Raw genomic sequence first — 10,474 nt, forward strand, 5'->3', positions numbered from 1 at the left:
ACAAAGATCATTTGGTATTTGTGAAATTAAAGACTAAATGAAATTTCCTAGGAAATTTCCTAGGATGTAGAGTCTGGCCTCCATAATTTGTCATGCTGCTAAATAAAACTTGCTTGCACAACCACTAAGACTTAATTCAAGGAAAACCTGTCACCATATTTACTCTAATTGCACATGAAGAGTATTGTATAAAAATATAGACACAATCCAGTTTTACACTTGGCCAATGACCTTGCTTTCTATCTCATTGAGGGAATAGGAGCAATAAAAAAATGTCATCATGCTCTCTTCTTCATGTTTACCTACCTACCTGCATCTGTGTCTATACCCACTGCTTTCTCATCTGTTACAGAAAGTGCTCCTACATAGGAAAATCTCTTCTCCTTTTTTAATTAAAAAATTTTTTTTAATGAACACAGCATGTGGGATCTTAAGTTCTCCAACTGGGAATCAAACCTGTACCCCTTGGATTTAAAGTGCAGAATCGTAACCACTGGACCACCAGAGAAGTCCCAGAAGTCTCTTCTTGTGCAAAAAATCTCATGGCCTCTTGCCTAGTCACCATCATTACTTCAATAATGATTCTCCTTATCATCTACATCAATTAACTTTCCTTTCTTTCCACATTGTTATCCAGCCTGTTAAAAACAAACAAAAAAATTCTTTCTTGGCCCCACCTACCGTTCAGCTACCATCCCTCTCTTTACTTTCATTTATGCGAAATTTTACCAGAAGAGTTGTCTAGACCCATAGTCTCTAGTCCTCTAGTACTAATTACTCTTGAATCTATTCCGTTTTTTGAAACTCAACTACTCCACCAGGTGTCCTTTTCAATGTCTCAGTCGTGTCTGACTCTTTGCCATCCCATCCCATGGACTATAGTAGCCTGCCAGGCTCCTCAGTCCATGGGTTCTCCAGGCAAGAATACTGGAGTGGGTAGCCATTCCCTTCTCCAGGAGATCTTCCTGACCCAGGGATCAAACTCAGGTCTCCTGCATTGCAGGCAGTTTCTTTACCACCTGAGTCATCAGGGAAGCCCTTTCAAAGTCAATAATGAGGGCAAAGATGCTAAATACAGTGGTAAATTCTCAGTCCTCATCTTACTTGATCAGTCAGCAATATTTGACATAATTGGATCCTGGAGATTTCTTCTTAATTTTTTTTTTTTGGCTATTTCAGAAAGCACATTTTAAGTCTCCTTTTCTTATTCTTCTTTATCGCTTCAACTTCATAATATTGTAGTGTCTTGGACCATAGTTCTTCTGCCTCTTCTTCCTTCTTTCTGAATTCATTCCCTTGCTCTTACCCAGTGAAAGTGAAAGTGAAGTTGCTCAGTTGTGTCCGACTCTTTGTGACCCCATGGACTGTAGTCTACCAAGATCCTCAGTCCATGGGATTTTCCAGGCAAGAGTACCAGAGTGGGTTGCCATTTCTTTCTCCAGGGGATCCTCCCAACCCAGGGATTGAACCTGGGTCTCCTGCTTTGTAGGCAGACACTTTACCATCTGAGCCACCAGGGAAGTATTGTAGCTTTAAATAACATCTGTATACTAATGATTTCCAGCCTGAACCGTGCCCCTGTACTCCAGTCTTGAATATACCACTGCTTTTTTGAAATCTATATTTACATGTTTAACAGTCATCATTTAAACTCAGAATGTACAAAACTCTCAATCCTATTTTCTCCAACCTTTACCATTTCAAAGGATGGTAGCTCCATACTTCTAATTGCTTACCTCTAAAACCTTGTAGTCATGTTTACCTATCCATCATGCAGTATATTAGCAAATTTCAGGGCAAAAGCCTCTTGTTGAAAGTGAAAAAGGAGAGTGAAAAAGTTGGCTTAAAGTTCAACATTCAGAAAACTAAGATCATGGCATCTGGTCCCATTACTCATGGGAAATAGATGGGGAAACAGTGGAAACAGTGTCAGACTTTATTTTTGGGGGCTCCAAAATCACTGCAGATGGTGATTGCAGCCATGAAATTAAAAGACGCTTACTCCTTGGAAAGAAAGCTATGACCAACCTAGATAGCATATTGAAAAGCAGAGACATTATTTTGCCAACAAAGGTCCATCTAGTCAAGGCTATGGTTTTTCCAGTGGTCATGTATGGATGTGAGAGTTGGACTGTGAAGAAATCTGAATGCCAAAGAATTGATGCTTTTGAACTGTGGTGTTGGAGAAGACTCTTGAAAGTCCCTTGGACTGCAAGGAGATCCAACCAGTCCATTCTAAAGGAGATCAGTCCTGGGTGTTCATTGGAAGGACTGATGCTAAAGCTGAAACTCCAATACTTTGGCCATCTCATGCGAAGAGGTGACTCATTGGAAAAGACCCTGATGCTGGGAGGGATTGGGGCAGGAGGAGAAGGGGATGACAGAGGATGAGATGGCTGGATGGCATCACTGACTAGATGGACGTGAGTTTGAGTGAACTCTGGGAGTTGGTGATGGACAGAGAGGCCTGGCATGCTGCAATTCATGGAGTCACAAAGAGTTGGACATGACTGAGTGACTGAACTGAACTGAACCCTTAAAAGGGGCTTCCCTCATAGCTCAGTTGGTAAAGAAACTACCTGCAATGCAGGAGACCCCAGTTTGATCCCTAGGTCAGGAAGATCTGCTGGAGAAGGGATAGGCTACCCACTCCAATATTCTTGGGCTTCCCTTGTGGCTCAGCTGGTAAATAATCCTTCTGCAATGCAGGAGACCTGGGATCAATCCCTGGGTTGGGACGATCCCCTGGAGAAGGGAAAGGCTATCCTCTCCAGTATTCTGGCCTGTAGAATTCCATGGACTGTAAAGTCCATGGGGTCACAAAGAGTCGGACACGACTGGCAACTTTCACTTCACTTCACTTCACTTCACCTTTAAAAGGTATCCAGATTTTGACCTTAATCTCACCACCTTAGTCAAAGCCAGTGGCATCTCTTACCTGGAATATTACATTAGCTTTCTCTTTGATCTCACAGATTCTACCTCTACCCTTCTCTTTTTTTTTTCACACTCTGCTTTTTCTGTTGCTATATTTTTGGGGTTTCTTTTGGCCATGTCATGTGCGGCTTTTGGAGCCTGTTCCCTGATCATGGATCGAACTGGTGTCTCCTGTGTGGAAGCGTGGAGTCCTAACCACTGGACTGCCAGGGAAGTCCCTATCTTTACCCTCCTTAAGACTGTTCTTAAGATGTTAGCCAGAACAACTGTATTAAATCATAAGGCGGTCTGTGTAACAACTCTCCTTAAAGCCATCTGAGAGATTCCTATATAACTTTGAATAAAAGCCGAATTTTTATATTAATCCACAATGTTACCATTGTTTCCTTTCCCTTCCCTCAATCTCTTGGTAGCCATTCTGTTTCTTCCTTGTGCTTCCTTGAACATGATAGTCATGCTCTGTTTCAGGCTCTTCCACAGGTTTATCTCTCAAGGGTCTTGAGGAAGACAAATAGAAATTTCAGGGTTTCTTCACCTTTTACTCCATAATTGCTTCTTTTTTTCTTACAGTTATGTCTAGTTCTGAGTGGCTTTGTGACACCATTGTATGGAGTTCAGTGTATGGGATGTCATCCCACCTGAGTGTCTTCAATATCTACTCTGCCACCTTCCACAGTGACTTTCTGGTCTGGTCCTCCCTCATGAGCTCTTATAGTTTCACTAATTTCTATAATTTCTTTGTATTGCCCAGAGTGACTCTTCATAGTTTTCAGCTCTGCGGGCCATTTATGCATTTAGTTTCACAGTAAACCTTCTAAGGATGAGATGGTTAGATGGCATCACTAACTCAATGAACTGAACTTGAGCAAATTCCAGGAGACAGTGGAAGACAGGGAAGCCTGGTGTGCTGCAGTCTACGGGATCTCAAAGAGTCGGACACGACTCAGTAGCTGAACAACAATAAGAAAACCTTCTAATGCTCAAGGATCCTTCTGGGCTACAGAGAACTTGATGAAGCTATCTTAGCTCTTTCTGCCTATAAACATGATATGAATGAAGTGTTCTATCACTCCCTCCGTAGTCCAAGCATGGGGACACTGGGGGTGTTGTAAGTTACTTCTCTTTCTTTCCTCACTCCAAATTATTTTTGGTTTATATCTTTCTCTTATCAGGGATTCATTTTGGGCAGGGAAAGAAGGCAGACGTTTATTTTTCCAGAACCCACAAGATTCTCTTTTTCCCTTTCTGCATTTTCTCTCCATCCATGGAATATTGTATGGTGTTCAATAGTGCTGGAAGCTAGGGAGGCTTTGTTTTCCTTACTTCCAAGTCTCTCATCTATTCAAAAGTCCTGGATTTTGAGACACAAAACTAAGAACTGACTTGCACTTGGTTGGCTTCATTTTGCTGTATCCTCCCTTCCTTGTGGCAGAAAGCATGGAACTCTAGCTGCTCTGATGGCTACTGAGAGACAGGAATTAAAGAAAAAAAAAGTTCTTCAATTTGTATGCAAAATATTATCCTACTGCATAGACTGTATCACCTATTTAGAAGGAAACATAAAATATGCTCTCGCATATTGTTTGTCCTGGGAATTATGTATCCAGGGTTTGATGTAGCTTAGTTGATGATCAATGAGTTTTACATACAGCTATAGGCTTCTTGAAGTTTCAGTTTCAAGGAACTTTATTTCAAAGAATCATTACATTTCTGTAAATTATATATAATGTATATATATATCCTCCAAACATTTCAGAGTTAGCTTTTGCTTTTATAAACTTTAAAAAAATTAGGAAGTCTATAGCCATAATGAAAAAAAAATACATGAAAAAGAAATACTGAATAGTTAATATCTAAGCTCCTTTCTGGAAAGACAAAATATTCTGGTGGTGTTTCACTGATATTTGCTCAGAAAGTTGTTGTTATCCTTTTTTAATTTTTCTTTCTCTTTTTCCCCACTTTCCTCCTTTCTTGTTCCTCCTCTCTTTTGCATGGACTAATTAAAATTGTCTCCTCTGTAGTCATTTTACTCACATTGACCTAAAGCATTTTTTTAAGTCCCAGTGTGTGCCTTGATAGCACATAAATAATCAACATTAGATTCTGCTTTCTGGGAATTTAAATGTCCTAGTTTCTCCCATTTACATCCTCAAATTCTGAATTATTAAAGAATTGCCTTTTTCTTAAAAACAAAATTTAAAATCCAGATGGCCCAACCCTAACTCCTTTTATTTCTTCCCTTCTTCACTCCTGGTGAGAAAGGCATCTTTTGGTATAATGTTGTATGAAAATTTTATTATATGAAATACTTTATACCATACTATGATAGCAAGGATTCCCAGGTGATGCAGTGGTAAAGAATTCACTTGCCAAGACAGGACATGCAAGACATGTGTGTTTGATCCCTGGGTGGGGAAGATCTACTGTAGGAGGAATTGGCAACCCACTCCAGTATTCTTGCCTGGAAAATCCCATGGACAGAGGAGCCTGGTGGGCTGCAATCCATGGGTTGCAGAGTCGAACACAACTGAGTGACTGAGCAGAGCATGATAGCAAAATGAAACGTTTGTTTTTCACAGATGCTATATTGTGAAGCATGTGAAGGACCTAAGTCTACTCCTGCAAAGGTCAGGATCTGTCACTGCCTTCCAGGTGAGATCCAGTAATGATGTTCTCTCGTCCCTACGGACTGCTGCCAGGATTGGAAAGGGATCCAGGGAGTCAGGGCTAAGATGGTTAAAGGAATGAGGGAACCTGGAGGTAAGGATGCTAGAAACAGAATGAATTCCTGGATGACCCATTCAAGTCTGGGATGGAACATAGTCAGCAGTGTTTCTCTATCTTAGCATTGTTTTTGTGTTCATAATCAGAAATTTTCTTTCTGGTATAAAAGTACCTGTGCACTCACTTCCAGAGAGTGCCATAAAATGGAGGAGCCCATTTATAAGTAAGAGATTCTACAAATTTCATACCTCTGAAATGGTTAAGACCAGAGCAACAAAGAGAAGAGAAAACACCAGATTGTGTACTAAAGGTGTTGAATTTTTGTTGTAAAAGTGTGTCATTTGGTGATGAATTTTCTTTTTCTGAGGACTCTGATAAGTTATCATTAATATTGTGCTCTGTGATGGCCTGGGTGGATGGGATGGGGGTGGCACGAAGGTCCAAGGTGGAGGGGATATATGTGTACATATAGCTGATTCATTTTGTTGTACAGCAGAAACTAACACAACATAGTAAAGCAATTCATACTCTAATAAAAGAATAAAAACATTATATGCTGATTTGGAATGCAAGGGTCTTAGAGACATTGAAACATTTATTGTTCAGCTGTGGCATTTTCTCTCCACTGAGGTACACTATGACTCTGAAATACATGAGGTATTCTTATATATACTAGGTCTAACTGGGAAAGATATTTCAGGTAAGGAACTTAATTAATTACCTTGCAATTACCTCTGAAAAGATGAATACCTTTGACAAGATATGGGAGCTGTCTGTGCACCATTTTGAAAATTGGGATGAAGTTGGGGAATGGGATGGGAAGGGAGGTGGGAGGGGGCTTCTGGATGGGGAAAATACGTGTGCCCATGGCTGATTTATGCCAATGTTTGGCAAAAGCCACTACAATATTGTACAGTAATTAGCCTACAATTAAAATAAATAAATTAATAAAAAAAAAAGAAAAAGAAAATTGGGATGAAATGACCTAGATGAGAACTTCTGAGGTCAGAAGTGGCTTCCTTTGTGAATTCACTTCTTTATCATCCAGCTGGCTCCCATACCCTCATAGTAAATCTCTTTGGAGCAAATCTGTTTGATTCTGATGTCATCTGGTAGATGACCATTTGGTCAGGTGGAAAGAAGACAATATTCTACTTTTGGCAGTTTTTATTCCACTCTAATTCTCAGCATTTGAAAATTATTTTAGACTGTCTCTCTTGTTTTCTTCCTTTTTCACTTTTGTCATTTATAATATGTGTAAATAAGCCAAGGGGAAAGACAATTTCGCCCTTTATTAGTGGTTCTCTCTCACATGACTCTGTTTGCGTTAACAAATATATTCTTTCTTCCCTTCATTAATGTGCTCATTCTGTGAACACTTCTCAGGCATTTGTCACATGCCAGGCCCTGGAGAAGGCAATGGCACCCCACTCCAGTACTCTTGCCTGGAAAATCCCATGGATGGAGGAGCCTGGTGGGCTGCAGTCCATGGGGTTGCAAAGAGTCAGACATGACTGAGCGACTTCACTTTCACTTTCATGCATTGGAGAAGGAAATGGCAACCCACTCCAGTGTTCTTGCCTGGAGAATCCCAGGGATGGGGCAGCCTGGTGGGCTGCCGACTCTGGGGTTGCACAGAGTCAGACACGACTGAAGTGACTTAGCAGCAGGCCCTGGAGAGCACACATGTCCTGCCCTAGTAGAGGTTATACCCTACAAAATATAATGAGTCATGTAAATAAAAATATTTTTAAAAAATTCTTTGAGGGCCTGTTGAGGAAACATGTACATATTTAAGTGGAATACAATGATCAATTTCACTCAAGGACAGACAGATCTTAAAGTGTGTAAACTTAAGTATTTCTATGAGTACATTTCCATTATTAAATATTCTTTTAATTTCACTCTAGGCTTCAGAATTTTATGCGTTTGTATCAACAGATTTTTAATATACATAAAATAGCATGATATCTCTGTTATCTCTATGGTTACATTAAGACATCTGGTCCCAACGAAGACAAATATCATATAATATCACTTACATATGGACCCTAGAAAAATGATACAAATGAATTTATTTACAAAACAGAAACAGACTCATAGACATAGAAAACAATCTTATGGTTAGCAAAAGAGGTGGAGGAGAGGAAGGATAAATTAAGAACTTGGGATAACAGATACATACTATTATCTATAAAACAGATAAACAATAAGGACCTACTGTGTAGCCCAGGGAATTTATTCAGTATTGTGTAATAACATATAGTGGAAAAGAATCTGAAAAAGAATATATGTGTGTGTGTGTGTATATATATATATATATATGAGTCACTTTGCTATACACCTGGAACTAGCACTATATTGTAAATCAGCTATACTTCTGGGATGGACAGGTTGGCATATTTAAAATGGATAACAAACAAGGATCTACTGTAAAGCATGTGAAACTCTGCCCGATGTTATGTGGCAGCCTGGATGGGAGGGGTATAAAATAAAAATTAATTAATTAGCTTTTTGAAAAAGACTTCTGATCCCACTCTATGTTCATGGTGAAGGTCTGTGTGATATAAGCTTCCACGGGGTCTTTGTGCCAAGCTAAATTCCTAAATTAAAACTGGGAACAAGACCACTGCCCTCTGATCAAGCTGATTACCACTGTAAACCATTTCTATTTCAGTGAAGCTTTTCAAAAAGAAGCACTTTAATGTCTCTTGACCACAGCTTGATTGTCAGGAATGAGAAACTCAGTCTTATCGAGGACTTGGTTTAGTTCACAAACTTTCAGAAATACCTACTGAAGTTTAAGAAGCAACATTCAATTTATGCAGAGTTATAAGGAAAGCATGTTTTCCCAGGTGGCACGAGTGGTAACAACAACAACAAAAAAACTCCCCTGCCAACGCAGGAGATTCAAGACACCCAAGTTCAATCCCTGGGTCGGGAAGATTCTCTGGAAGAGGGCATGGGAACCCACTCCATTCATGCACATAGGGATGCGTGTGTGCTCAGTCACTTTAGTCAGGTCCCACTCTTTGTGATCCCAAGGACTGTAGCCCACCTGGTTCCTCTGTCCATGGAATTTTCCAAGCATGAATACTGGAGTGGGTTGCCACTTCCAGGGGATCTTCCCGACTCAGAGATCGAACCCACATCTCTTGCATCTCTTGCATTGGCAGGCGGATTCTTTACCACTCTGCCACTTGGGAAGCCCTGAGTTATAGGGATAAAGAAGATTAAATTTCTTTAGTGAACTTAGCATTAGCCATCTACAAGTTCTCACACAGGATGGACACACCCTGGTCTTCTTTCAATTAAAGGGGAAAAAAACTCATCAGGTTGTATGACAAATATTTATCCATCCCCAACTGAATGGTGGAGTAAAGACAAAAAGTAGCAGCAGAATGCATCACTGAAGCCACACAACTCCATCCATGTTGTTAAGCATTTAAGGTCTACACAGAGCAGCGGCATGCTGCAGCAGTAGCATTCCAAAGTGATTTTTCTGCAATCAGAGTTTCATTCATTACCCAATTTTCATGCAACTCCCCTGGCATTTGAAATATGTTTCAAGGTAGACTCCCCAAGGGCTTTTCCCCCTCCCATAATAACTGATCTGCTGTGTCCAAAGATAGATCTAAATATCTTCGGTGCAAATTACTTGAGGCCTGCAGAGCATGATTCTCTGTCATCTCCATCACATTTCACACCTACGGAACTGATAACAGATTAATATCTAGGCTGAAAATATTTCATCAGCGTCTCTGGCTAAGGCACCTTACATTATTTTATCTGGGGGCACCAATAAAAGGAGGAGGAGGCCCAGAAAGAAAAAAAAGTTATTTGCACTCAGAGAGGAGGGGAAAAAAAAAAAGAATTTCCTTTAGTATTATGAGAAAGGCAACAAGGCTGGTCTTGGCAAAGTTCTCTGCTCCGATTATGTATACACTTTTATTCAATCATTGTATCGCTTGGTGTCTGACATTTGGTCAATAGTGCAATCTACCACCGATCAGAATAAAACAGCCACCCCAGAGCACCTTGGAATTTCATTAGTTTCCTTTCAATGTAGTCCTTATAACTAGATGTTTATTTGGAAACACAAATTTAAAGTTCAATTCTGTGCCTTGTCAATATTAGTAAAAAGTCAAAGATCCTAGACATTACTGTAAACCTGATTTTTTTCCTATTTATTTACTTATTCAATTGGAGAAAAAGAGTTGAGAGAGGGACAGTAGGGTCTCGGAAAAAAAATTAAAAATTAAATTTGGAATAAAAAAGAATGAGACAAATTTTACTAGTATGAAGGAACTTTTTCTTCCATAATTGAATTTATCGGTACAAAAATATGCAGAAGAAATAATTTTGCACACATATTTAGTTTTCTGTATATGTGTAAAATGGCTCAGTGGTAAAGAATCCACATTCCAATGCAGGAAATGCAGAAGATGCGGGTTTGATTCCTGGGTGAGGAAGATTTCCTAGAGGAGGAAATGGCAACCCACTCCAATATTCTTGCCTGGACAGAGAAGAGCTTGGTGGGCTACAGTCCACAGGGTCGCAAAGAGCCGGACACGACCGAGTGACTAAGCACATAGATAGAGGCACATGTATGTGTAAAGGACGTTAATAGTGAAGATCAGTAGGAAAATAGTAATATTAACATATAATGTTGTTGATTATAAAGAAACAGCACAATGTGATGTGACAGAATGGATTTGGTTTTGTCCCGATCTAGGTGTGAATAGTGGTTCAACCACTATTATCTGTTGGCTTTAGCATCAGTTTTGCTGAAGCCTCTGTTTTCTCATTTGAA

General features: G+C 39.8%; 1 non-coding gene across 1 annotated transcript; it reads right to left on the reverse strand.

Moving 5' to 3' along the window:
* Positions 1-1,448: 1,448 nt before the first annotated feature.
* On the reverse strand, positions 1,449-1,520 carry TRNAC-ACA. The gene has a single exon. It is a non-coding gene; the product is annotated as a tRNA-Cys (tRNA).
* Positions 1,521-10,474: the final 8,954 nt, after the last annotated feature.

The sequence above is a fragment of the Bison bison genome, unplaced genomic scaffold (genome assembly GCF_000754665.1).
Source record: "Bison bison bison isolate TAMUID 2011002044 unplaced genomic scaffold, Bison_UMD1.0 scf7180017864390, whole genome shotgun sequence".
NCBI lineage: Eukaryota > Metazoa > Chordata > Mammalia > Artiodactyla > Bovidae > Bison > Bison bison.